The 8,288-nt window shown below is 47.3% G+C and overlaps 2 pseudogenes; both read left to right on the plus strand.

The window, feature by feature from the left end:
* The first annotated feature begins 793 nt into the window (after positions 1-793).
* On the plus strand, positions 794-1,534 carry LOC117861855 (strigolactones hydrolase CXE15-like; annotated as a pseudogene).
* A 1,412-nt stretch (positions 1,535-2,946) lies between these two features.
* LOC140223227 (protein ALP1-like) lies at positions 2,947-7,893 on the plus strand (annotated as a pseudogene).
* The last annotated feature ends 395 nt before the right edge of the window (positions 7,894-8,288 follow it).

Below are 8,288 nucleotides of genomic sequence, written 5' to 3' on the forward strand. Positions count from 1 at the left end.
TACTGCCGAGTCCATAGCTTTCTTTTATATTCTGATGAGCAAGTTTTCGCAGTCTGGAATTATCGTATTTGAGGAACTATTGTTTGCTGGCGTCTTGCTATGTTTTGAGTCATTTGAGCTTACGACGTTGCCCAAAATCTTTCCGTGTCGTGTGAGCGATGCGGCGGTCTATTAGTTTTCTGATGATTCGTGTCCATGCTTATTTGTACTTTGTACATAATAAAACTGCAAAGCCAATAAGGATGAGCACGCGTCCTGTTTAGCTGAGCTCGGCTTATTTCTAGAGGGAGATTTGCTGAAGTATGTATTACAGAGAATCAGTTCTACGATAATGTCTTCGAGTCCATTTTATCTCGTTTTCAAGTCAAAAATCGATTTTGAAAAAAAAAATCGAATCCACCACTTGTGAGGCGCCCAGCTCAACACGGTCGTGATGCCACATAGAGCCGCTGCTCCGTCACCATAGGAGCGAGAGGTGGTAACTTGTCAATTTAGCAACGGTGCTTGAATCTCAGCTGCACCTACTACATTAAGCCAGATTAACAGCTGTGCGACGTTAAACTTGCTGAAAAGAGCAGTTAAAAAAGTCACTGCCAAAGTCTCAAACTACCATTGTTGTCTTAAAAAATCGTTATAGTATGTCAGTGGATTAGGATACGACATGATCTGATCTGCCCAAACCGGTGACAAGCCGCCATCTCGTGCGGTCGTGCCTCTCTTCATCTCTTGTCCCCGAGAGCGGCCCATCCTGCAGCGTGCAGTCTCACTGTGTCAGTGCTCTCGTGTTGTGAACATGGCGGCCGCCTCCACGGCCACCGCCGGCGACGCGGCGCCGCACGTCGTGGAGGACTGCCGCGGCGTCCTCCAGGTGCTCCGCGACGGCACCATCGTGCGGTCCGCGGCGCCCGCCGCGGACGTCCCCACCGACCCGTCCGTCGAGTGGAAGGACGTCGTCTACGACGCCGCGCTCGGCCTCAGGCTCCGCGTGTACAAGCCAGCTTCGCCAGCCGCGGCCGGCGCCGCCGCTGACGGCGCCGCTGCAGCGACCATGATGCTCCCCGTCATGGTCGCCTTCCACGGTGGCGGCTTCTGCACCAACTCCTACGCAACGCCGCACTTCCACGCGGCCTGCACCAGGCTCGCCGCGGGGACGGGCGCGCTCGTACTCTCCACCGCCTCGCCCCTTAGCACCGCCTCCCGACCGCCATAGAAGACGCGGCCGCGGTCCTCCTCTGGCTTCGCGGCCAGCTGGCCTGCTCCTCGCCGGCGCCGACACCAACCCCTGGCTGGCCGAGCTCGCCGACCCGGGCAGAGTCTTCGTCACGGGCGAGTCGGCAGGCGGCGTCCTCGCGCACCACCTCAACGTCCGCTTCTCCGCCGCGCCGTCCGCGCTCCACCCCCTGCGGTCCGCGGGTTCGTGCCGCTGATGCCGTTCTTCACCGGCGTCGAGCCGACCCCATCGGAGCTGGCGTGCCCGAACGACGCGTACCTGAACACAGTGGCGGATCCAGAAACGGGTTCCGCCCCGGGCTAACTAATATAAGGTTTAAAATCTTACTAGCCATGCACTACTAGATATAACATATTTTTCAAAGAGCACAAATAATTATATAATTCTCTAGATTCCAACAATAAATAGAACATTGAAGGTAGAAAAGTACCAAATTAAGAGTCTTCCATGAAAAAAAAGAACCATACATGTCTTCATGAATTAACACCACTTCCACTTATTCCGACGTCCTCAATTCTACATAAAAAGTTTCAACATCTCAGCCCTATATAAAGCAAGATAACATTATGTATTGAAATAGACTAACTAAACAACACGCACCTTGAGCCCTCGTTTGGCAAATTCATCTTACGATTTCTTAAGCCTTGAAAGCGCTTTAGAATTTTTTCATTACAAATCTCGCTCAATATAGCACATCATGCTACTTTGGTGAATGTATCATTACTATGAAACCCAGCTTGTTGTGGCTTAAAGAGATAACAATAAAAGCAATAAGCTGCATCCTTGGCTACACTGTACTCTAACCAATCAAATTGATCAAACCATGATCTAACAAATCCTCTTGATTGGCCTTTACCATTTTTTTTTCGTTTTTGGAAACTTATGACCAGCTGGCCTATATGGACCTATTTGTAGATATGCTCTCCTTGCCTCATCCCTAAATCATCAATTGGCTTCCTTTTCTCCTGGATCAGCAACTATATCCCTCATATCAAGTTCAATCCGTGATCTTTTTTGCTCAACCCGACTCTCTACACTTTCGGCACTACTCTTTTTAGCATAGTATTTCTCCATTCTAAGTTATGATTATGAAATGTTGCAATTGCAAACTGAGACTCAAATACTTCCTGCTCAAATCAATGAAATGAAATATTCATTATCATTACTTTACATAGAAATAGCAATTTCAAAAAAAAATTGCATACCGAAGGGGAGGGAGCAATTTCAACGGGTGAACAGGGGCCGGCCGGCGGCCGCCGGCGTGGCCTGGGCGCGCCGCGCGCGCGGCCGGTGGGGCAGCGGCCAGCGGGGGCCAGGGGGCGGGCCGGCGGGCGGCGGCCTACTGGCGGGGGGCGCGGCCGCGCGGGGCCGCGGGTGGCGGCGCGCGGGCGCCCGGCGGGGCCGCGGGGGCGCGGGGCGCGGCCGACGGCGAGCTGAGCGGGCGCTGCCTGGCGGCGAGTCGGGCAGGACTGGAGTCGGGGGAGGGCGCACCGCGCACGCGCACATACCTGCGTGCACAGGGGCCGGCCGGAGGCAGTGCTAGGGCAACGGGAGTTGCTGGGCCGCCTGGGCTAACTTCTCTTCAGGGTGGGTTAATGGGCCAGAAAGCCTTTTTATACTATTTTTATGAAGAAGTTTTTCACTGCTCTTGGGCCTCGCCCCGGGCTGCAGCCCAGGCAGCTCGGGGCCAGATCCGCCCCTGCCTGAACTGGGACATGTCCAGGCGGTTCGCGCGGCTGTGCCTCCCGGTGGGCGCCACCGCGGACCACCCGTTCCTGAACCCGTTCGGGCCGGGCGCGCTGGCGCTGGAGGGCGTCGCCGTGGCGCGACGCTGGTGGTGGTGGTCGGCGACGACATCCTACGGGACAGGGATGTGGAGTTCGCGAGGAGGATGAGGGAGCTGGGGAAGCCCGTGGAGGTGGTGGAGTTCCCCGGGCAGGGCCGCAGGGGCACGCCTTCTTCTCGCTCCGCGCATGGAACGAGCCCGTGGACGAGCTGGTCCGTGTCTTCAAGCGGTTCATGGACAAGGCCTGCCAGAGCTGAGTACTACAATGTGAGTGTGAGAGCGCGCTCTGAGCTGCCAAGTGCCGACTTTTCTTTCGCTGCCAATGTCAGGCTACCACTCTGAAATCTGAATAAAGGGGAAAAAATTGCCTAGTCTCCACTCCGGATCAATGCTTCAAGAACGATGCTGATTAAGTTTCTCATCTTTTCCTCCTGGAACTACTCCGTCCGTCCCAAATTACTTTTTGTTTGGGCTTTTCTAAGTAAATAGCATTTGCTATGTATCGAGACATAATAATATATATTTAGGTGTATAGAAAAATTATATATCAGGAAAAATCAAAATGATAAAAAACTTGGGACGGAGGGGGTTACGGACACTCGCGATCTCTGCTAGTTTTCAAGGCGCGTCAGCGTTGTGGGGGCGCTGTTGATAGGTGCAAACGGACCTGGCCCAAAAGGTCCGTATATATAGGCCCATCATGAGTCGGCTCCTGTGCGCGCTTGCTTGCTCGTCCGTGCTCCGTTTTTGCCACGCTCTTGCTTGCTCCAGTTCCACAGACCGCCGGCCGCCGTATCGCCTGCTCATGTGTTATTAAGACTCTGACACCCGCCAGTTAAAAAAGAAAAAAGACTCTGACATCCTAATTTCATATCTCGGTAATGTATCCGATATTTTGGTATTTATTTGGCTTCGGATGAAAAGAAAATCAAATATAAAGTTGTAGTTCTCCTCACGAGCTACAGTTGTCATAAAATGATTATCTCAATTCAAATTCACATAAACATATTTCAAAATGGTGAACCCTAACAGCATCTCCAAGAGAATGGCTATCCCGCTATCCCACACTCTAAGCTAAATTTTAGCAAATTTACTGGAAAAGTATACTACAACAGAGTTGCTATCCGGATAGCTATCCCATCCGGCTTGTCAAATACTCACTAACACTCTTCAAACTTGGCAAGTGGGTTTAGCTTGCCAAATGTGGATCCCACGTGTAAAATGGAGAGCCTGTGGTAGTGTGAAATGGAGAGGCTGTTGGAGTGGACGGAGAGTGTAGATTTTTAGAGAGGAATCTAGCTATTTGAATAGTACGTTAGAACGACAACTCAATATGGAGATGAATATTTTTACCAACGAGAGTCAAATGGATAGTCTGTTGGAGGTGCTCTTTAGAAATTTTTTTAAAATTGATGCTGATTTTTTAATCTTAATTAAAAAAAACTTTGTGAAAAATGGCGCCTAGCTAGTTAGCGCTAAAATTTGTTTGGACATCGATGCTAATATTAGGTGTATCTAATATGGTTGCGCGAACGAATCATACGTTCGGCGATGATACACAATACACGTGAAGAATGCAGGAGGGAGGGAAGGGGACATATGCTCCTCCAAGTCTACGTGATTGAGTCGTAAGCAAAAAAAAAAAGGGTTTCTTAGGAGTATATGCTAACATCTTATGATCAAGCAATCTTTTGGAATTGATCCAATGGTCTGTACCATTGCATTAGTTTGGAGCTGTAACATCTCACGAACGGTAGATTTTATTTTCGAAAGGTGTAGTCATCGATGGAGGTGAATAAGGCTAAAAAAGCCATTTTATTGTCTTAATGCATGCTTAAAAGGTCTCAATGGTTCTTGATATCGTTGTTTCAATATGTGAGATTAGTAGCAATTTGAAAAGACACATTGCAGTTATCTTGTTCAAACTCTGAACTGTCCCCTGTTTCCGTGTGCAAAATTTTCGGAACAAGCAAGAATTTGCTAAAAATGTTGGCTGTCATTTTGTTCAGAAAATGTTCCTGTGCGTTCTGGCTGGGAATCGTTTTTATTGTTTTGTGTTAGATTTTTGAGCAAAAATTAGATGCTACCGATGTATTAGGTTGATGGCGAAGCCTCAATTCTGCTGCGGCAATTGGAAAACCTTCATGCTGCATCGTTTTTGTTTCTCTAAGGCTGAGGCAGACAACAACTCATGTAGACTAGTGATACAAAGGGTGCAGTCTCTATGGGTCTGATTGGTTGCTCGCACATACCCGGAACCGGGCTCCCCGCGTGCGAGTAAGGAGTGATTGGTTACCTTGGCCTGTTGCTGGGTCTGGTTCGCCGGGTGCAAAAGGACCCTCAGATGCTGGCTCCCGTGGTGCAGCCGATTCGACCTTCTTCCCAGAGCCTGGCTCCACGGGTGCAGCGGCGCGTGCAAGTCGAGCGCGCGGCGGGCGAAATGCGGGAAGCTTTGGCGCCTTCGCTAGGGTTACCGGGCGCTTTCGCGCCTTTCCGCGGCCATAAATGGCGACCTCGACCCTTCCCCTTCCCCTTCCCTCTCGCGCAGACTTGTTCCTCCACCGGTGGCTCGCAGGTGAGGGTTGCACCCTTGTCCCCTTTCGTTGTTGTTTTTGGATCTCCGAAGGCCTGATCTACCACCCCCATGGGTTTTCTTTGGTTCGCAAGGTGGAGTTCTTGACAGATCTGTTGGGCAAGGCAAGTTTTTTTCATCCTTTGTTCGGATTTCGTCAAAACCGCAACCCTAGGGTTCGATAATCCCACTGACCGGTGCATTTCTTATGTGATACACGTAGGTCCTCATTGGATCTGAGTTCTTCGGTTGTTCCTAGGTACGATTCTTGAGTTTAAGCACCCGATCTGAGTTCTTTAGTGGATCCTATGTACGATTTTTGAGTTTAAGCACCCGATCTGAGTTATTTGGTTCGTTTCTGAGTGATTACTTCTTTTTTTGTTGCTAGGTTTGCAGATCAGACTCCCCCTCCTCCGGACGCCGTCGATTTGTTCGTCGTTCAGTTGCGGATCTGAGTTCCCCGTCCTCTCACACGCTGTTCTCCCTGTTCCTATTATTGCGGTAAAATATCCTAACCCCCTCTGTGGATGCGCATGTTATCTTAAAACGATGTTGTCGATGTTTACTATATGATGGAAATGATGGCTACCAGTGCTGGTTGACGATTCAACATACTCTAAGCACACTTGTTCATGATATTGATGCGTGTATATGGATCTGAGCATGTTTTTCCATGTGAATGATATGTTTTTAGATTGGTCTGAGCCTTGTTGTTCATGTCAATGATGTCTTTATATTGATCTTAGTCTTGTTGTCCATGTCAATGATGTTTTTACATATTGATCTGAGCCTTGTTGTCCATGTCAATGATGTGTTTATATATTGATCTGAGCCTTGTTATCCATGTCAATGATGTGTTTATATATTGATCTCAGTCTTGTTGTCCATGCCAGTGATGTGTTTATATGTTGATCTGAGCATTGTTGCCCATGTCAGTGACCCTTGTTTTGCATGTTATTCATATAGATGGCTCTTGAAGACAAAAGATGCATGCTTATTATTCATGCAACTGCTCTAGTGACTGTCATGTATGCATTCTTCCTGAATAGGCTTAGGATGGCTAAAACCTCACATCCTCAGATTAGTTATGCCCATATAAGTGCTATGGATGAGGAAAGGTAAAAAAATTTGGACAAAATTTATAACTGTAACGATGCAGAGTGTGTAAACATGCTTCCCATGAGAAGAGCCCCTTTCTTTAGGCTATGTAATTTGCTTAGGGGCAGGGACTTGCTTAAAGATACTATACATAGCAGTGTAGAAGAGCAACTTGCAATGTTTCTCCATGTTGTTGGGCATAACCAAAGGTTTAGAGTTATCCACCAAAGTTGGAGGAGATCTGTAGAGACAATAAGGAGACATTTGAAGGAGGTGTTGTATGCAATTGGTGAACTTAGGCATGAGATGATTAAGGCTCCATCAAGTGAGACACCTCTTAAGATTACAAACAGCTCAAGATGGTACCCATATTTCAAGGTAACACAATAGTATCCATATGAGACAAATAATGCAAAATTGAGTAAATTTTTTTTAATTAAGTGTTGTTGGGTTTATGTAGGATTGTGTTGGGGCTATAGATGGCACTCACATCTATGCTAGAGTTCCAGCTAAGATGCAATAAGCATTTAGGGGCAGGAAACACTATACAACTCAAAATGTGCTAGCCGCAGTGGACTTTGACTTGAAGTTCACTTATGTGTTGGCTGGCTGGGAGGGTTCTGCACATGATGCCATCATTCTAGCATATGCACTAGAGAGAGATGATGGGTTAAGGGTTCCACAAGGTAATGAATTAAATTCGTTCCATAAACCAAGTTACAAACTAGTTGACACTAGGACTAATACCTGTTTCTAATCTTTCTAGGAAAATTCTATCTGGTAGATGCTAGATATGCATGCCGTCCTGGATTCCTACCTCCTTACAAGGGTACTAGATATCATCTTAATAAGTTTGGTGGTAGAAATTACCCAACCAATCCAAGGGAGCTGTTCAATTTGAGGCATTCTAGTCTGCGTGTTACGGTTGAAAGGGCTTTTGGGGCTTTAAAAAATAGATTCCGTCTTATTGACAACAAACCTTTTCTTCCATTCAAGACACAAGTGAAGTTGGTCCTTGCATGTTGCATTTTACATAATTGGATTTTGGGGCATGGCACTGATGAGGTTATTCCTCTTGAGTCCACATGGGAGCCTAATTCTGTTAATGGCCATGGGGTCCCTGTGGATGATAATGTAGCTTGGGTTACTGTTAGAGATGAATGGGCTAATCAAATGTGGGCTAGTAGGGGTAATGCACATTTGTAGACAGTGGACAACTTTGCTATGTTGTTGTAATGTTTCTGTTCCTTTTTCTACCTTGAGACATTGGACTCCTGTGCTGTGATGATGTAATGTTTCTGTTCCTTTTCTACCTTCGGACATTGGACAACAATGCTATGATGATCTATTTGTACTGTTTCTTTCTCACTTTGAGGCATTGGACAACTATGCTATGATGATCTGTTATTCCTTTTTCTTTCTCACTTTGAGACATTGGACACCTATGCTATGATGATCTGTTATTCTTGTTTCTTTCTCACTTTGAGATATTGGACAACTATGCTATGATGATATGTTATTCCTGTTTCTTTATCACTCTGAGATATTAGACAACCAATTCAACTTGAATCAATGGACAAGTGTGCAATGATAATATGTGC

The sequence above is a fragment of the Setaria viridis genome, chromosome 6 (assembly GCF_005286985.2).
Source record: "Setaria viridis chromosome 6, Setaria_viridis_v4.0, whole genome shotgun sequence".
NCBI classification, from domain to species: domain Eukaryota; kingdom Viridiplantae; phylum Streptophyta; class Magnoliopsida; order Poales; family Poaceae; genus Setaria; species Setaria viridis.